We start from the raw sequence: 19944 nt of genomic DNA, 5'->3' as shown, positions 1-19944 counted from the left end.
GTGCTCAGGTCTCTAGGATAAAGGACCTTTTATAAATTTTTTAAAACATTTTTTATGTTTATTTTATTTTTGAGAGAGAGAACACAAGGGGGAGGGGCAAAGAGAGAAAGGGAGACACAGAATCCAAAGCAGGCTCCAGGCTCTGAGCTGTCAGCACAGAGCCCGATGCAGGGTTCAAACTCACGGACTGTGAGATCATGACCTGAGCTGAAGTCGGCGCTCAACCCACTGAGTCACCCAGGTGCCCCAAAGGACCCCTTTTTTCTTAAATCACAAACTAATTCATTTTTAACTGCTCCTTTACCGAATTCATTGAAGAGTTAATTAAAACCCTGCACAAATCATCATAGCAAACATGAGAATAAAGTAATGCTTGAAGTGCAGAATGAGACTGAGTGAGCAATAATTTTCACTGGAAGGATGCCTAATCTCCAGCCGTCATGGAGGAGGATTAAATGAGAGAGGGAATAGCATGGCCTGGTGGGGGGAACAGAAATAAACCTTAAAATGAGAGTCCAAAACTGGGTACAAGATTTCACTTGGCTGCTACATTATAGGTCACTGTAAACAAGTCCCTCTCTTTTCATGTTCTTGGTTCTTCTTCCTCAAGAAAAAAAGACAAGTGTTGGGGCTGGGGCTCTCTGAATTCTAGAACCAGGGGCAGGGAGTGGACGATATGTCTCCTAACAGTGATTTTTGGATACATTTTTCTTTCTGTTTCTGTACGTCAGAAGAAAACCAGTGATGTGAACTATCCAGAGAACTCCTGAGAAATAGTGTCTCTATCCACAAGGTAGGAGATGTTATCAGTATAGAACTTTCCACCTTTACTGACATTTCTTATCTTCTGTCATCTGCACAGTGACTGTGAAAAATGCTCTCCGTTGAGTGTTTCTGATTCATTTTTGTGATGGTTCCATGATGTCTGAAGAAGTTAAAGTTTAAACTCTTTCCCTTCCCTGTTGGCCTTTACAGCTCTGTGGATTCTGCTCATAACTGGGCTGATTCCTAAGTCCTGAGCCTTCTAGAAAGGCAGATGGCTTGACCAGAGTAAGTGGCTGTATTTGCTGAGGAGGAAAACTCCACCAGCTTTTAAATGGTTCTCTTATACAGCAGCAATAAATGTGAGCCAGTCTGTCAATGCCTCCATTTTCAGCTGGTGTTTGAAGATCTCTATCTAGGAATAAACTTCCTCAAAGATAAAACAACAGGCTTGAGCGTTGGAGACAATAGTAATATTGTCTTGGGAGGTGGAGACACTGGTCCTAAAGGCACTTAGAGAACACAGTGTACTCTTCTCGTTGATCCCGACAATTTATGTATTGTTCAGGAACTAGCCCCGAGCAAAGTCAGAGGAGAGTCAGTTTTGGGGGTCCTTTAAAACTCGGAAGTCAGCCTGCAGTCTCCAGGGAATAACGAGAATTTTTTTTTTTTAACGTGATGTGTTGTGACTGCCACAGCAGCCAGGATTCAGGGTGTTTCCCTACTCTCAGTCCCAGCTTCAAAGTCATCTGGAGGGCATGCAGGTTTGCATGTGTGCGGGTGCCATCCCGTAGTGGCTCACATGTGTCTGTGCCGCTGTGTGTTGGGGGGGATACTTGGCTGTGAATATGGATGGGGGAGTGTCGAGTTTGGGTGCAGAAGAGGTGAATGTCAGCCCTTGGGGGCACTAGGATGCACACTCATGCACGGGTGTGAGTGTGCAGGTGCATATGTACACATTCAGCCGCGTCAAATGTGTTTTTGTGGGTGGTAAAATGGAGTTTTATAGAAATGCATGACTGTGGACAGCCCACAGAATTATTGGTCTTCACATTCAATTCAGTGAAGATGCTGCTGGTCCAGCCCAAATCCCGGTGGCTCTCAGACTCATCCATTCATCACAGAGGTTTTCCTGAATGCCTACTATATGTGAAGTCCTGTGTCAGAGACTGTACAAAAGGTAGAAAAATAGACATGAGGTTTATGTCCTCAAAAATGTCACCATATAATGTGAAAAATGACAGGTATATACTTGGAAGGGAGAACACCCTCAGGCAGAAAGGAGCCTGATTGCGGAGCCCAGATACCTGTATGTTACCTCTCCTGAGGATGTCTTTAACTACAAAATTTATAGAGGCAACAAAAGGAATGTTTTTAACACATTGAGTGAATTTTCTAAAGTGTAACTGATGTTCTTTTTAATGTACAGTTATTTAGATTTTGTCCTGTAAGACAAACTATAAATAATTTATTTACTTGTTGTGAGATTGGCTTTTGTTTTTTTCTCAAAGAAACTGACAAGTATGTTGTAAGGTTTAAATAAATGAGATGATGATGATGATGATGATTTTAGCACAAGAAGATTAATGATAGATATTTATTAAGTCCTTAAATATGCCAGGCATTGGATTAAGTGGTTTACTTAGATTCACATGATGAGTTTAGATTGCATCCATGTGCCCTGGGAAACTCTGAAGACAGACTTGATGGAGGTCTGAAAGGAGACCCAGAGGAGAACTGGCAGAGAAAGTGGAGGGCGTGATGACCTGGCCCTTTCCTACAGGATCTTTGAGCTCTCTGGGGCTTCTTAGCTTTGCTCTGGGCCCCACCGCTAAGTTCTCTCCAAGACTGGAGAGGAGGTCGCTCCTCAGGGATTGGTGGTCACTCTTGTGGCCAAGATAGTGATTCAGTGCTCAGTCCATTCTACGTCCAGCCATTCTACCCCTGATCACAGCTTTAGAAAACTGCCCTGGAATAAAAACCCCACTATGTCCTCTATATGCTTCCACAGGGGCTAGATTTCAAGGTAAGCATAGATTTTAAGTTGCCCACAGCATCTCTGTCAGTATCCACTCGAATAAACATATCTCTTCAAATCAATAGCACTTTCACATCCGTAGCTTGATGAATCTAAGCCATTACCTTTGGAGGTAAGAATAGTCTACCTAAGACTATTCTGGGGCAGATCACCCCATGGGAAAAGAGTAAAATTAGTTACTATTAATTATCTAAATATCCACATATTAGAAGTCATCTACTCAACAGAACTCTCCAATAGCCAATATGCATTAACACACTGTATCTTCTACTTCACAGAAACATCCAATCATTTGATGGTGTAACATGTAGCCCCTGGAGAAGACCATTGTTTTGAATAGGCTCGTTCAGGTGGAGAGTAGCTAGGTGATGACTATGGATTCTTACACCAAGAACCAAGGCCATAGGAAGACCTATTCTAATATTTAGTCAAGGGAGGGATCATTAAGAACTCAGCTGTAATAACAGTAATCTTTTCTTACTTTTATTAAGAGATTTGCATATTGTTAATGTTCTGAAATTATTACACTTTTTTTATATCGCTTCTGGTTAAAACGAGTCCAAAAGAATTTGTTGTTGTTGCTAACAATTCACGTTTTTCCCGCATTCCAGGGACATGTTCTGAGTATGAGTGGAAATGCTCATTAACCTAGACTTTTGACCTAGAAAGGAATCTAAGATAAATGCAGAATGCCCCAGGTATACTAAGCTGCATATATGATGTTGTCTATTGTGCTGTGTGGGCCTCTGAACCAAAGGTATTGCCAGCTGATTGTGTGGTTGAAGCTAGTTAACTGAAATTATACCATGCAAATAAAATGCATCAAGCTGATTTTCATTTCTTGGACTATCTAAATTCTTCTAAAAAATGTAACCCTGGCTGATTTCTTAGGAAATGTCATGTAGGAAAATATAATTTATAACCCATTTTCATTTCCACCCACCAAATATTTATAAATTTCCCTTCCTCCGGGGGTCATAGCTAGGCCTATTTCTGCTTTGCAATTCTCTTGCTATCTTTCTGCCACAAGACAATTCTCAGCTTGTCTAATGTTTTGGCCAACCAGAGCCAGGGCTACCCTCAGCTTCAAAACCCAAAATGCTTGAGGAGTTTATCCTTGATTTCCTCTGCAGTGGAAGACCAGCAGATTTCCTTGAGAAAGAGAATGGCATGGAGAAGGAGATCTTTAGCTCTGCTACTCTATGTTGCTGGGTGTGGGAAGAGAATGTTATGTATAGAAAAGACCTCTCAACAGTAAGTATGTGGGAGGGAGACTGGTATGTTGAGTCTTTTGGTTAGGAATCAAGAGATGAAGAAAATCTGATCTAATAATTTCTCTGCAACTGAATCACTGCATTACTTTGGCCATGTGATAATCTCTCTCTGGGCATCTAATTTTTCCTCTATAAAATACAACTTTCTAAATATCCATCCAGGTTTGGCACACTATGGTATTTTCATTATAGTCCCGATTTGTACCGTATGATAAAATGACTTTCCTGTCTCCTGGTTTCTTCACCTTCCTAGTGTCAAAGAAGAGACAAGGTGGGGCACCTAGATGGCTCAGTCAGTTGACTGTCTGACTTAGTTTCAGCTCAGGTCATGATCTCACAGTTTGTGGGATCGAGCCCTGCATGGAGCTCTGTGCTAACATTGCAGAGCCTGCTTGGGATTCTCTCTCCCTCTCTGCCCCTCTCTGCTCACATGCATTTACTCTGTCTCTCTCACAAAATAAATAAATGAACATTAAAAAAAATTTAAAAAGAAGAGACAAGACAATGTGGGAAGCCCCAGAAAGCTTGTAGGAACTCTTCACTGAAGAATAAATAACATCCAAGGGATACAGTCAATAATATTGTAATAGCCCTGTGTGATGACACGTGGTAACTACATTTACCATGGTATTTTGTAATGTGTATAATTGTCAAGTCACTATGTTGCACACTCAAAACATATAACATTATATATAAATTATACTTCAATTAAACTTTTTAAAACTTTTAAAAAATAAAATAAAATCTCATCAAATGTAGTTTCATGGAAGATACATGACCAGGACTTTGTTTTAGCATTGTAGATCCAGTGCTATAAAAAGGGGGTAGGGGAAGCAAAGGAGAGGAGTAGGAGAAGGGGGAGGACGAGGAGGAGGAGAGGAAGAGGAACACTCAATACAAACAGAAATGTGCATCTTAGGATTTTTCATGTTAAAGGGGATAAGAGAATCTGGCCAAAGTGGGAAGAGAAGTCACCGAGTCCATGGTCAAGAGGATAACACTGAAGCAGTTACAATCACAACCACTTTCTCCTCCAGCCCCTCCCAAATCAGTCATTAAACCAAAGCAATACACATGCAACTTTCAAAACTTAGGCATCATAAATGATGCCCACAACTTAAAAGGATATATCATCCATTTGGGACATTAGAAAATATGAAGATAAATCTTCCTATTTTGTAAGATTTTATTCCATTCGAGATATTAGAAAATATGAAGATAAATTTTCTCCTTATTTTGTAAGGTTTTAAATATCCTTAAGGGAAAAGCTCTTGTTTGCCCTAGTGATGCACTGCTGGAACATAGTCAGGGCTCAGAAATGAGGAAGGATGTCTCCATCTCATTCAATGATTTACAAGGCTGACTTGAACATTTCCAAATGAGATTTTTTTTAATGACATTTTGCCAGCTTCTTTTTTTTCATCTCCCTCTTGGTAGCAACTGAGATTCTGAATTCAGTGAATATATGTTAGACACTGTTTACTTGAACTTTCTAAAGCAAACTGTTCATCTTGGGTGTAACAGAAATGCTCTCTTTTTATATTACTGTTCCCATGCCTCTCTGCAGAGACTCGCCAACACAAACACCTACTTACAGGGCTGCGCTTTACCACTGTAAGCTCTTTGGCGACTCCGCCATTGGATTTCAGTCGATAAATTTGCATTTAGCGCTTAATTTGTTCAGTATGCCTTACTAATTTGGCAATATTTACTTTGGCTCGGAAAGCATAAGGCAGCTAAGTTCTATGGTTTTGTTTGGTGGGGTTTTTTTTTTTCATTTTCATAAAAGGATTTGAGATATGAAAAAAGTTACAATGTCATGGACAGGACTGGTTTCCTGTTTATGAGTCACCATAAATATGAAAGGTGCTGGGTGACATTTCTCAGCCGAGAGAGTCCATACAACCCTGTGTGGAGAGCAAATCCTCAAGCAGGGTGGTCTTGAGGTGACATGCTGACCTTGTATAATGTCAAGAGGAATTATTGTTAAAGTACAGTAGCCAGATCTCTCTCTCTCCCTCTCTCTCTCACACACACACACACACACACATACACACACAACTAATGGTTTTTCTCACTCTCACTACTCTAGGGATGAGAGTTTTGTTAGTTTTTATTAGTTTTATTAGTTTTATTTTTATTCATTTTATTTATTACTAGCAAAGATATTACTCTTTGTTTTCTCAAAATCAACACTGACTTTCAGGAAGAAGTGACAGGAAGCGCATTCATTTCTGTCACTTTTTTGTTTGTGTGTCATTTCACAAGTCTCCTCCACAGAAACAAATCCTCCTCCATAGCACTACACCCAGAAAATTCTCCTACTAGGTATGGAGTGTACCCTGTGCCCCTCCTATTTCCTCAAAGGAATGCTGCAGCTCACTGAGCCTTGCAAAGGCCATGAGGTCTCTGTATTAATCTCTGAGAACACAGTAGTTGCCAGACTCTGAACTTCCTAAGAATTGTGTGTTCAGGGAAGAGTGGCCCCGACAGAAGGGGGTTGTACACTATTTGCTGGAACACAGAGGGCAAAAAGAATGCTCCCTAGAGAGGAGGCTGTTCTCACTCAATGACAAGTAGTTTCAATGCCTGACATTTTGTGAAAGCCTCAGTAGAATGGGGCTTATGGCATCAGACTACATTCATCCATCTCAGCTCTGGTCTCTTCCAATTTCCAGCCCACAACACTCAGAATTCAGTCTGCGATATTAAGACTGCACTTTTTACAAAAGGAATCAACTTGAGCCATGAACAGCAGTGCAATCGAGGCTGTGATTTCTCCTCATGCAGGAAAAATACTGCCCATGAAATTCTGAAGACCCTTTCCAGATCAGTGAACTCCTACCCACTTCCTGAATACGCCATGGTTTTGATTTTAGCCCAGCTCCATACATTTGCCAAGCTATTCCCTCTGCCCAGAATGCCCCCCTCTAGCTTTCCTTCCCTAGTAAACTCACATACCCCCTCTAGTAGCCAGTTCCAATGTAACCAACCACTTTAGTGACGCTTTTGCCCACTTCCCAGGGAGAAAGTCTTTTCCTCTCTGCTTCTTTTGATCTTTGTACTCTTCATTTGTTCCTTTCTCAGGCATGCTATATTCCATTTATTCAAATAGTACGCTTTTAAATGCCAAACACCATGCAGGCTATTTATCCTAGAAAATTGCAGTTTATCTGTGAAATTTGTCTCTGACAAAATGGCAGGTCTTATGACGTCAGGAGCTTTTTCATTTGTATCTTAAAATTTCAAGGGCCCAAGGCTAGGTGCATGGTTTCCTGGCTCAGAAATATTTATAGGGGCAATATTGCGGGTGGCTCATTTGATTGGGCTTCTGACTGATCATAAGGTCATCATGATCTCGTGGCTCAATTGGTGAGTTCAAGCCCCACATCGGGCTCACTGCTATCAGCGCAGAGCCCACTTCAGATCCTCTGTCCCCCATCTGCTCCCTCCTACTTATGCTCTCCCCAAACTAAATATTTTTTAAAAACTTAAAAAAAGAAATTAGGGGCACCTGCGTGGCTCAGTCAGTTAAGCCTCCTACTCTTGATTTTGGCTAAGGTCATGATCTCACGGATCATGGGATTGAGCCCCACATCTGGCTCTGCGCTGGCAGCACAGAGCCTGCTTGGTATTCTCTGTCTGCCTCTCTCTCCGCCCTCCCCCGCTGATGCTAAAACTATCTTTCTATCAAAATAAATAAATAAATAAATAAATAAAGATTTTTGAAAAAAAGAAATTATATTTATAATAGACAAATTCATGTCCTGCTCTCTGCAGATTCAACCTAAATGAATCATTGTTTATCTGATCATTGTTTACCTATCTACCAGATAACAAACCATATTTATTAAGCCAAAATAGTTACACTTCCAAGTACTAGACTTGAATGCAGGAAGCACTGGATTGTTCATACCTGGAGAAAGTTGTCTTAACTTCGTTGTCGATAAAATAGAGATTAAAATGCTTATGCTGTTAACGTGGGAATTAAATAACGTGTAAAATATATTTTGCTCTTACACCAATGTTCTGAGTGGTAGCCATCAGTCTTAATCTCCAATATGTTTAGCAATCATGTCAAAAATAACATTACAAACTTTCAGAACAACACATAGTGAACAATTTAGAGACCCTATTAGGGCTAGACTGAGTGGCTCAAATACAATAAAGCGATGTCCACCTTGTTTGTTCAACAAAAACTACTCTCGGGTGAGCTCAAAGAATCAAGAGGAAACCATTATCATTCCATTACTTAGATACAACATTTCTCACAGATATAAGATTTAAAAATGACCAAGATACCCAAAAGAAGTTCTGGGGCATGTAACTAATCAACTCTAACTCACATCAGTAACAAGCACATGTGAAATGGTCAAGCCCTTACAGTCTTGCAGCCACTGTTTCTCGATAGCTTCAAGGACTGGACATCTTCCCCAAGGGCACAGACTGGCATCTTGGCAGTAGAAGTGAGATTTCCATGAGGACAATGGGCATAAATAGAACTGCCCTAGGCAAACTGGGACATATGGCTGCCTCCTTATATATTAATTTAAAGAATACAGGTGTTATTAAAGAAAGGTTTTAAGTATGGAGGTGAATGATGTGATTTATGCCTCTAGGAGCTCACCACTCTGACTGCTGCTGCTGTGTGGAGAATGCATTGGAGGTCAGTAGGATGCAGAAAAGGCACCAGGGAAGCTATTTCAGTGGACCAGGTAAGAGATGGTATTATTGTAGACCACCCTGACTGTGTCAGTTGAGAGATTCCATAGATCAGTAGGGAAAATGGAGATATAAACTTGACACTTTAAGTATAATTTAATGAAAGCTTTGTCTTTTATTAAAGGCCTTATTAGGCACTTAATAAATGTTTATCCATTCATCCATTTCTATATTCAACAAATAGTTGAGTAGTACTATCGACCAGGAACTGTTCTGAATACTAAAATACATATCCCTCCCCAACCTTTACATCCAAGCATGGGTAGCATCATGTAACCTAGAGAAGAAGGAAGATAGAACTAAAGATTTACATATGTACATGCACCTACACATATGTATAAAGAGATAAATAACACTATAAGAGCTTGTTATGGAAAGATTTAATGAATGAAATGTTAACCACGATAAATTAAAGGTAAGATAAGGCTGTCTTGGAGGTCAGGCATTACACAGAGATAACTGAAGAGTATCTTAAAGGAAGTGTTAGAATTTTTGAAGCAGAGGATAGATTTGGAGAGGCAGCAAGCTTTCCATGCCAATAGGAAAGTATCAGCAAACCAAAGATGCTTGGGCAACTTCTTGTGTCTGCAGAATAGAAAGGAGTTTACTCCCACTAAGTCCATAGAGACTGAGTCAGAGAAAAATTAATAGAGGAAAAAACAATATGTTAGTACCTCTTATGGATAATGAGGTCTTAAATGACACTGCTTTCCTAAGTCTTAAATTTCACTAATTACACTACTTTCACTAATGTCAAGATACTGACATAAACATCGATCTGGATGCATCCAAACCTATACAATTAGTAAAGTTATAATCTGAAGAGCATGATTAGTAACTTTGATTAAATAGAGATATATGAAATACTGAACATGCCATATAATAATATTTTTTTTCAACCACACTTATCTAAGATAGTGCCCCAAAGCCCAGCACCTAGTATACATATAACTTCTCCCAGTTATTCATCAAACACTGAACTAGGTACCGCCTTAAAAGTTTTTAAAGATGTTACTAAGGCCCTAAGTCATTTGACCTTAAGATAAGGAAATTATCCAGTTGAGTTCAACCTAATTTCATGAGCCCTTTAAATCTGGTTCTAAAGGTTAGAGACAGAGTGCATCAGAGATTCAAAACATGGGGAGGATTTGATCCAAGAGAAAATTTCCGTTGCTAGCTTTTGAAGATGGAATAATGAAGCTTGGAATATAGGTGGCCTCTAAAAACTGACAGCAGTCTCCTGGCTGATAACCAGCAAAGAAATAGAACCTCAGTCCTACACCACAAGGAACTGGCTTCCACCCACAACAGGAATGAGGTCAGAAGCAGATTCTTCCCCAGGGCCTCCAGATGCAAATTCGGCCAAGCAGACATGTGATTTCAGCATTGTGGGAACCTGAGCAAACAACCCAGCCACATTTCTGCGATTTCTCACCTACAGAACCCTGAGCTAAAAAAAATGGTATCTCACTTAGCATAACACTCTCCAGTGCTAAGTGAAATAAGTCATACAGAGAAGGACAGATTTCATATATTTTCACTCCTATGTGGATCCTGAGAAACGTAACAGAAGACCATGGGGGAGGGGAAGAAAAAAAATGGTTAGAGAGGGAGGGAGCCAAAACATAAGAGACTCCTAAAAACTGAGAACAAACTGAGGGTTTATAGAGGGTGGGAGGGAGGGGTGGGTGGGTGATGGGTATTGAGGAGGGCACCTGTTGGGATGAGCACTGGGTGTTGTAATGGAAACCAATTTGACAATAAATTTCATATTTAAAAAAGTGGTATCATTTTAAGTCTCTAAATTTGTGATGATTTGTTATACTCTAATAGAAAAATAATACAGTATCAGTCCATAATGAAATCCTAACAGATATCAAATAATTTATAAAACACAGGCCACTATCTCTGACTAAAATTCAATAAAATTAGAAATGATAAAATGTACCCCCCAAAGTCCCAAAGTTTGGAATTAAAGAAAGCAATTCTAAACAGTCCCTGATTGAAAGGACAAATCATATGAGGAATTACAGATATTAAGAAATAATAAATAAGACTGTGTCCATGGATGAGAAAACTCAATAAAATATGTCAATTCTCTATAAATCTACTGATTCAATAAAATTCCCTTAAAACCTTCAATAAGAATTTTGTGAAGAAAGTGAATTGACCCTATTTATTCATAGTGAAAAAGTACTTTTCAGGTTTCCAGGATTCAAAACTCAGTTGCAAAAGAAAACACTCTCATGCACATAAATTGGTGAACATTTGTTAGAACATCAAAAGACAAATGAAAAGTGAGAAAAATTATTAAAACACATATGATTAAGGACTGTTAGCATACAGAGAACTGTAATAAAAAGAAAGTAAAAAATACAGTAAAATTAAGCAAGACTTGTGAGTAGAAAGTTTATAGGGAAAGAAATTCAAATGAGAAACTTGTGAAAAACATTTAACTTCGTTTAGAAGTGATAGATGCAAATCAAAAATTGCAAGACAGGGACGCCTGGGTGGCTCAGTCGGTTAGGTGTCCAACTTCAGCTCAGGTCATGATCTTACGGTTTGTAAGTTCAAGCCCCGCGTCGGCCTGTGCTGACAGCTCAGAGCCTGGAGCCTGCTTTGGATTCTGTGTCTCCCTTTCTCTCTGCACCTCCCCTGTTCATGCTCTGCCTCTCTCTGTCTCAAAAATAAATGAAAAAAAAATTTTAAAAAAAAGGTTCTTCTTAAAAAAAAATTGCAAGACATCCTATCAATTCATCCCACACTAAAAAGTTGTAAAATACCTAATGTGGCAAATATATGGAGAAATATATTCTCATAAGAGTTGCTGATGAGCAATTTTAATAAAAATTATCATTTAAATTTAATAACCTTTAACACCAATACACCTTCTAGAAATGTATGTTATTTAATACATGATGAGAAATTCTCCCTTAATATTACTCTAATTATCTACATTTTCTTAGTATTTTTGCCTGCTTATTCTTTTAGGTAATTCTTTAAATATTATCTCTGAACAACAGGAGACATTTATTTAGGTTTATTTATTTCATTATCATATATTTAAATTCTTAAATTCACATATTAAATTTTATTATAATTTTGATTAATAATAAAAAATTAAACCAATGTATTTGTCCCTGACTATAGATTTTGGAAATACAATTCTGAAGTTCTTTATTTTCCAATATTATTTTGGAATAAATTATTATCTAATACATATTTTACTTTTACTTTAATGGAAAAGAAGTTCTTTTCAATTATAGAATTATAGAAAAAAATAATTAGTTTTATTGCACTATCCGAGAATTACTCCTATAACATTTCTTTTGTATGTTTTGGAATTTATTGTGATTTTCTTATGGTCAAGTGTGTGATTACCTACATGTCCACTAGGAACTCTGATTCTTCCTTGTATTTCTAATAGATTTTCCTTTATATATCCAATATGATATTCGATAAAGATTAACAACCGTTACTACATATATTGTGGATATTGGCTCTAGCTTTTCTTAAGAATAATATTGTACTAGTCATGTTTTGTAAACTTTCTGTATATTATGATGTTTTAACATCTTAAAAACAAATCTTTGGTGGAAAAGACTGCCTCTTGCAGGGACTAACCAATTTTTTTGTAATGTTTATTTTTGAGAGAGAGAGACAGAAAGAAACAGAGTGTGAGTAGGGAGGGGCAGAGAGAGGGAGACACAGAATCTGAAGCAGGTCCAGGCTCCGAGCTGTCGGCACAGAACCCAACGTGGAGCTCAAACTCAGGAGCCACAGATCATGACCTGAGCCGAAGTTGAATGCTCAACCGACTGAGCCACCCAGGCGCCCCAGAGGCTAACCAACTCTTAGTGATAACAAAGGACTCAGCCAGGAACATGCCTTTTTCAAAATTATTTTTTAATTTTAGCTTTACTGAGATATAACTCACATATAAAATTGTAAGATATTTGAAGTGTGCATTATGATAATTTGAAATACATATACATTGTGAAGAATTCCCCCAACTAGTTAATACATTTGTCACCTCATTTTTATCTTTTTTTTTTTTTAGTGAAAACATTTAAATCCTACTCCTTTAGCAAATTTCAATTATGCAATACGTTATCAGTTATAGTCACCATGTTGTACATTAGATCTTCAGACTTTATCTTATAGCTGAAAATTTGTACCCTTTTACCAACCTCTCCCTATTTCTCTACCCCTCAGTCCCTGGCTCACTCATTTCAATTAACACAATGTCCTCCAGGTTCATCCACGTTGTCACAAATGACAGAATTTCCTTCTTACTTGTCACTGAATAATATTCCATATTTTATGTACATATATAAAATATATATTCCATGGTATATACTATATGTAAAATGTGTTATATACATTATATTATTTTCATATAAGTACATGACAGTAAATAAATATGATAAATAAATATACATATATCATACCACATTATACACACACACACACACACACACACCACCACCACCACATCTTAAGGAACACGCCTTTGATACGTAAACCAACAAATTCCAAATCATACTTCCTCTATCTGGCCTATTCACCCAGGAAGCAATATTTCTCTGCTTTAATCATCCCAGGGCCTGCCAAAATCATTCAAACTAGCCAATCCTGAATTGCTTTCCCTGCCCTGTCTCACCTTCCCCTCATTAAAGGTTCTGGCCTTGATCTATCATTTGCTCCTATGATCTGATATTCATCCTGTGGCCCTCTATGTCCAGCCATGCCTCCCATTTCTAGGGGGAAGTAGGAGTAACAAACTTTTCTTTCAACAGCACTGAACTCTCCATGTGGTCGTTCAGTCACCTTTATAAATCAAGATCCAGGCACACATTTCTGCCCAGTCAATACTTCTGCTAAAATTATACTTTGCCTAAAATTGATATTATCTATATTTTTCAGGGTTCAATCAGGAAGCAGAACCGCTCTGAGTATTATGACATCAAGAATTTGATAGGAACAAGTCTTTGTATAATTATGGAAGAACCTGGAAAAGTAAGGGTCTAGAAGGAGGAATAGAGGAGCAGAGAAAAGCACAAACCAATTCTGCAGAAGCACTGGCCTGGGTAGTAGAAGTGCAGCTTTCAGGGAAAGCTGGGAGGCCAGCATCATGGAGCTGCCAGAGTGGGGCCATGAAGGGGAGTAGATGGAAAGGTGCATGTAAAATTAAATCCCTGCTTAACTACCTCTTCTGCAGGTCTACCACCAAGCTTCTGGTAATGGGCTGGAAGAGACAATTAGTCAGTAGAGCCAGCAGGCAGGAGAAACAAATGGATTGGGTGAGAACAAGCGGGAACCTTCTAGTGCCTCTACATCTATCTGCCCTCCTTCAAAACCACAATGACCTTCAGAGAGAGATGAGTCAGTTCTGCCTTGCAAATACAAGTGAATTCCTTTTTTGCCCTACTCTAATCCGGAAACACAGAGAGAAGGGGATTCTGGAAAACCATTCTTAGAATAACCAAGTAGACGTAGCACCAACCTCCAATTTTCTCTACTCTCATTATATTTGCATTTACCAGACAAAATTTTGCCCATGTTACTATTCTGACCTTTTCTGTGTTATTATATATCAAGCTTTCCCCTTATAAAGAGTAGACATTTATTTTAATAATGTTATTTGTATTGCCCAAAGAAGGTTGTGCCTCTCGATAAGGATGTTAAAACCATTTGTCTCTATTTTCAAAACTCATTTGTGTTACTTTCCTGTCACCATTCTTTGTGCTTTGCATTTGTCATTTATATTTTAAATTTCTTTTGTTTTTCAGCTTTGAGGTCTTTGCTTTTATCTCATCCAGAACTTTAATAGGTGTGCGTTTATTTTTCTTTTTTTCTTTTTTTTTTTTTTAATTTTTTTTTTTTTAACGTTTATTTATTTTTGAGACAGAGAGAGACAGAGCATGAACGGGGGAGGGGCAGACAGAGAGGGAGACACAGAATCAGAAGCAGGCTCCAGGCTCTGAGACATCAGCCCAGAGCCCGACGCGGGGCTCGAACTCACGGACTCACAGACCGTGAGATCGTGACCTGAGCTGAAGTCAGACGCTTAACCGACTGAGCCACCCAGGCGCCCCCGTTTATTTTTCTTTTAATGATTGTTTTTAAGATTTTCAAAAATATTCTTAAACATATATCTACCAGCCTGACGAGCTCAAGACAAAACATGGAGGTATAATTGAAAGAGTATTAACCAGAAGAGTAATCAGATTTCAGTTTAAATGCAGCTGCTGTGGCTGGTAGCCACATAAAGTCTCCATTGTCTATTTCTTCTACTGACCTTGCAGGACTGTTTTGGGGTTCAGTAGTATGACAGGAATAAGGCCTAAAATATTATTATTGCTCCCAGTTTTGAATACCAGTTATGTCCCAGGCCATATACACTTCCATGTGATGCTTGACTTAATTTTCACAACATCCCTCCAAAATAGGTATTGTCATTCTCATTTTACAGCTCAGTAAACAAGGTTCATGGAAGGTAAGGGATCTCTCAAGGTTGCATAGCCAGTTCAGAATCAAAATGAGATTCAAGCTCAATTTTTTCTTACCTCACATCAGTCCTCTAAACCACCAGTAAAATATAACTGTTTGTACCATTTTGCTAGATATTCTAAGCTCTGAGTCATACTAATTTATAAGCATGTTTGGGGAAAGGAATCATTTTATGTGTATACTCAATAAATTGCAATTATTATTATAACTGTCATCTTTGAATCGCTCCACATGTAAAATGTTTAATATGCTTTTACTTACCCCTCTACTCCCCCATTTTGCCCCCTCTGTCACCACATCCATACTCACCCATGCCACAGCCCCACCCACAGTATCCTAGTTACCTCCAACACTAACTCCCATAAAACAGAGGGGCCTTGAGTCTTACTAAAGATTTGGTAATTCTGAATTGACTGGCAGTGCAAGAAGGAAATACTATTTCTCCATGATCCAGTGAGAGCAGGTTTCGCTGTTCTTAGCAACACTCCATGAGCAGGTCTCAGACTCTGTTTTTCCATACAGACTCACAGTCTTGCAGTTGTGGAAGTGACTCCCAGTTCTGAATAAAGTGTGGATGTTAGTCTTAAATGTGGATGGAGGTGTGAGTTTTCATCCTTTCCTATGTTTCCAGGGGATTTTTTGAGGAGATTTGAAAGATCGAATTCGATCATGATCTTGACATACTTTGGCAGCTAAAAAACAAAAAACAAAAAACAAAAAACAAAAAACAAAAAAAAAACCCCACACCTTATCAGCCAAATTCGTTGACTCACATCTAAACTTTTTAGCCATAGAACTGAAAAGGTTAAAATTATGTGAGTCAGTTTTACAGAGGCAGAATGCTGGTAGTGTAATAGCAGAGGAAAAGGTATTGGCACTGACCAGACTTAGGTTTGAATGCTGGCTTCACCAACTACTGGGTGGGAGGCCTTGGACACATCACCCAAGTTCTCTGTGCTTCACTTAACTCATCTGTGAAACGAGAACAGCAATGTCTACCTTGCCAGGTACAATGAAGATAATGAGTTGTTAGCAGAATTTAGCAAATATTCAATGCATGGTAGTTGCTACGAAGGTGAGGTATCGCTTTCTGTTATTGCTCTCGCACGAATCGCTTTCCCTTCTGGGCGACTGTAGGGACTGCCCGGCAAAAGCAAATTTATGTCAAGTCCCGTGGCATTGGTCAGCAGGAGCTCCGTTAACTGTATACATAGATTACAAACTACTTAGTCGATTTACACATATCTGCAGCTGTAGAAAAATATTTACTGGGCAGATTAAATTGAGTTAAAACAATCAGATTAAAAGGAGCCTGGAGGCTGCCCCTCAACCCAACAAAGGACAAGTTGCCTTGCTCTAAGTAGCAAACTCATGCCAGCAGCTTGACTAATTTAGCGGTAACATGAGGAGGTGTGACCAGATCTGCACAACGGGCCGAAATGCTTGAGAGGGAGGGCTTTTCTCTTCATGGTGTATTCATGTCACAGCTCTGGGGACAGGGTCATTCACGAATTCAGAGCAACATAGATAAGGAACGCAACATCTGAACGAGGGAACAACGGCTAAAACACCTACGATGGAGGCCAGGTCGGTTTTCATTATAGACATTGCCATCTTATAAGCCATTTTTACGTGAAATGGGAAACTAGCCCTTTATGACTCAGAGCAGATTTTCTTACAAATGTGAATTTATACTCTGTGATCAGGTGATCAGCCTCCCAGGTTGGCCACATAAGTATTTCCAATCCAAGAGCATAATGTGGCAAGTACCACACACCTGAGCAGCTGCAGCCCAAGAAAGCAGTAGCCAGATTGCTTGCTTGTCCTTTAGACGGTCCGTGTAAAGCTGAGTTCTCGTCGGGCGCTATTTTTCAAACAGAATTTAATGGCCATGAAGAATATTACTAGAACAGCTTAGGTTGCTTCTATGGGTCTTCTAGTGCTTCCCAATCTAAACTAAGCCGGCTACGTTAGGTATGTCGCAGGAAATACTGCTTAACCCGACATTTACCAAACTGTGTTCCATAGCTCCGTATTTCAGGAGATGTTAAGAATTCTAGAAAAAGAAAGGAAAGTCACTTTGTAAAATAAATTTGGAAAATGCAGCGCACTTGGAGAGTCACAATGCACATTCAGTTATTAAAGATTCCAAGGTAAAAACAAAACAACTTTTTTATTTTTTAACTTTTTTACTGCTTATTTATTTTTGAGAGACAGAGCACGAGTGCGGAGGGGCAGAAAATGGAGACACAGAATCAGAAGCAGGCTCCAGGCTCCGAGCTGTCAGCACAGAGCCCGACACGGGGCTCGAACTCACAACCCTCGAGATCATGACCTGAGCCAAAGTCAGACGCTTAACCGACTGAGTCATCCAGGGGCCCCCTCCAAAAAAAACTTTTTAAATTCATGTCATCGGCTGTCATTAAAATTAATTTCCATACAGAATAAATTTTTGTGTCCTATCACCCTAATTAACATCCTGAATATAAGTGTAGAGTGAGACACTCGTTTGGAAAATCCCAATCTACTTATTTCCACCCAAGAGTGTATATGTTGTACAATATCCACAGTAGAATAACAAACAGCCCAACGTATACACTTTCAGCTATCCTCAACACCATCATAATAAAACAATATACTATAACTATATCATAAATAACTTAAATTTTTAGACTGTCCTGAAAAGTAATAATTAGATCTGACATAGAATTCCACGGAAAGGAAAGTTAAGTTTCTGTGTGAAAGGACCATAACTCCTCTTACTTTTATCTCTGGAGTTTCAACCATGACTTCTAGGATAGAGTCTTTTGCAATGACTAGTCACCCCCAGGAGAATCTGCTCACAGAGAAGTTTGGTTTCAGTGCTTGCTCATGAGCAGGGGAGTATTGATTTATATTGGCACTCCTGCTGCTGAAAATACTCTCAATGATACGTAGATAAATTGGCTGCTTCTAGTGTTTCCAATATTATTGTTTCTTCTTTTCCCAAGGAAATAATTAGTATAGTACCCCCCACAGCCTTTCTTATTCTGAAATGTATGTAAAATACCCTGTCCCCATATAAGAGTGTAAAGGTACATTTGAGTTAGGGTCCCTAGCTCTGACAGAGAGGGTCCCAAGCTAATGAGACTTCCCACTGTGCTGATGGTAGAACACATTAGGCAGGGAGAGTCCTACCCTTCTTGTGCTGGAAATATGTATTCTGGCTGCACAGGCCAGAAACTTCTGGGGGGAACAACATGGATTCCCAGCATGCACTACTGATCTGAACCAGAAAGGCCCAGGCTTAGCTCTCATTTGTCGTTCTGGCAGGCCTGCTGGAGACCAGCAGCTTGCTTTGGCTTATTTAATTACCTCCCTTGCCCGTGAAGTTCATGCTGCTTTCTATGGCACTTGAGAACTGCCAACACCAGAGGGTTTGGTTTCGTCTGCTTGAACTTGGGTGACACAAATATTTCAGTGGTGAATCAGTCCTGGAAAGGGGAGGTAGGTAAGGTAGGGAGTGTTTGTAGAAGACATTTCATCACCACTAGTCAAACATGTCTCATTGTTGGTTCAGGAGGTGCTGGTATTTTCCTCTTTGAAGGGGATGCTCAGAGAGCCAAGAGCTTCCAGCCTGGAGCTCAGCTCCAGGGCAGGGCAATGGCCATTAGCATGCAGGAAAGCCGCAGGACTAGTTGCTTTGGAATGTTGACGATCTTAGGGAGATGGTTTTATGTCTTTCTTGGGGGGGAGTGGGGAGTGGGGGGAGGGAGGGGGTTGATCTGTGTAAAGAAAGCCTGAGGCTGTGTTGGGGCTGCAGAGGGGAACTTACTTTTCTGCCTGGCTTCCTTTTAAAGGCTTCCTTAGTTGTAGAACCCCAAAGATGAGGTCAAGAAACTTGTGATTTCAGGAAACCAGTAGTGCTGATACCAATGGCAAAAACACTTGGTTGGAGGATGGAAACATGGGATTCTTCGGCTTGGATACATCACTTGGACATTAAGTAAGAGTGACCCGGGTCCTACACGGCAGCGTCCCCCTATGAGCACTCACCCTTCAGGAGAAGGGGAGGTGGCACCATGGTCCTGAGCGCCCTTCCAAGCCTCGGGAACTGGAAGGCACTTTAACAGCTTGCCGCTAGCGTGGGGGTGTGGCATTGTGAATGGCAAGGGGGTCGGAAGAAGATTGCATTTAGAAAAACCATAGCTGCGCCATGCCAAGAAACACAAACCAAAAGGAAATATTTTAAGAAAATAAACAAAGCTACTGAGTCAAACATACAAAGCAGAAAAGCGGAACAAAAGATTATTTGAGGCCTGAGGTTTGAGCGTTTTGAAGCCACACATGTGATAGGCCAGCCCAAAGAACATGAGGGTCTGGACAGCTGTGTAAGCGCTGAGGCGGCCTGCTCCCATCAGGGGCTCCCAGCCGCTGAGGCTCCAAGCAAGCCCACCGAGCTAGCTGAACGGGCTGACTTGAGCTCTTGAGCTCAGCCTTGAGCCATGCACAGTAGGGCCCCTCTGCCGGTGGGCCACACAGAGAGGTCTGACAGGAAGGATCCCTCCAGCCGAGTAGCTCCTGTTGTGCATGTCCTCCTGTCCTCAGTCTGCTGTTCAGGAACCCCAAAGGATGTCAGTGTGATAGCTGTGCTGG

This window comes from Panthera pardus, unplaced genomic scaffold (assembly GCF_024362965.1).
Source record: "Panthera pardus isolate Hobbes unplaced genomic scaffold, ASM2436296v1 HiC_scaffold_26, whole genome shotgun sequence".
Lineage (NCBI taxonomy): Eukaryota > Metazoa > Chordata > Mammalia > Carnivora > Felidae > Panthera > Panthera pardus.
The sequence above is the reverse complement of the archived record's forward strand: the minus strand, read 5'-3'. Positions refer to the sequence as shown.